Genomic DNA, 223 nt, shown 5'->3' with positions numbered 1-223 from the left:
GGTGCGCATTGCTTATTAACATTTTTCTTCCGCATTCCGGATGTTTTGTGTGACAGGGACTAATCGTTCGCCATGGCCAAACGTTAATCTCTTGTCAAAGTTTTTGCAGATAAGATTTCAAATGTTTTTATAAGCCTCATCGTGCAGCTGCACGACCACATTTCACATAACTAGATTCTGTTCCTTTGCAGCATGAAGCGTCACCTCTCTCTCTCTCTCTCTC

This window comes from Macrobrachium rosenbergii, chromosome 4, assembly GCF_040412425.1.
Source record: "Macrobrachium rosenbergii isolate ZJJX-2024 chromosome 4, ASM4041242v1, whole genome shotgun sequence".
Lineage (NCBI taxonomy): Eukaryota > Metazoa > Arthropoda > Malacostraca > Decapoda > Palaemonidae > Macrobrachium > Macrobrachium rosenbergii.
This window is presented reverse-complemented; position numbering follows the sequence as displayed.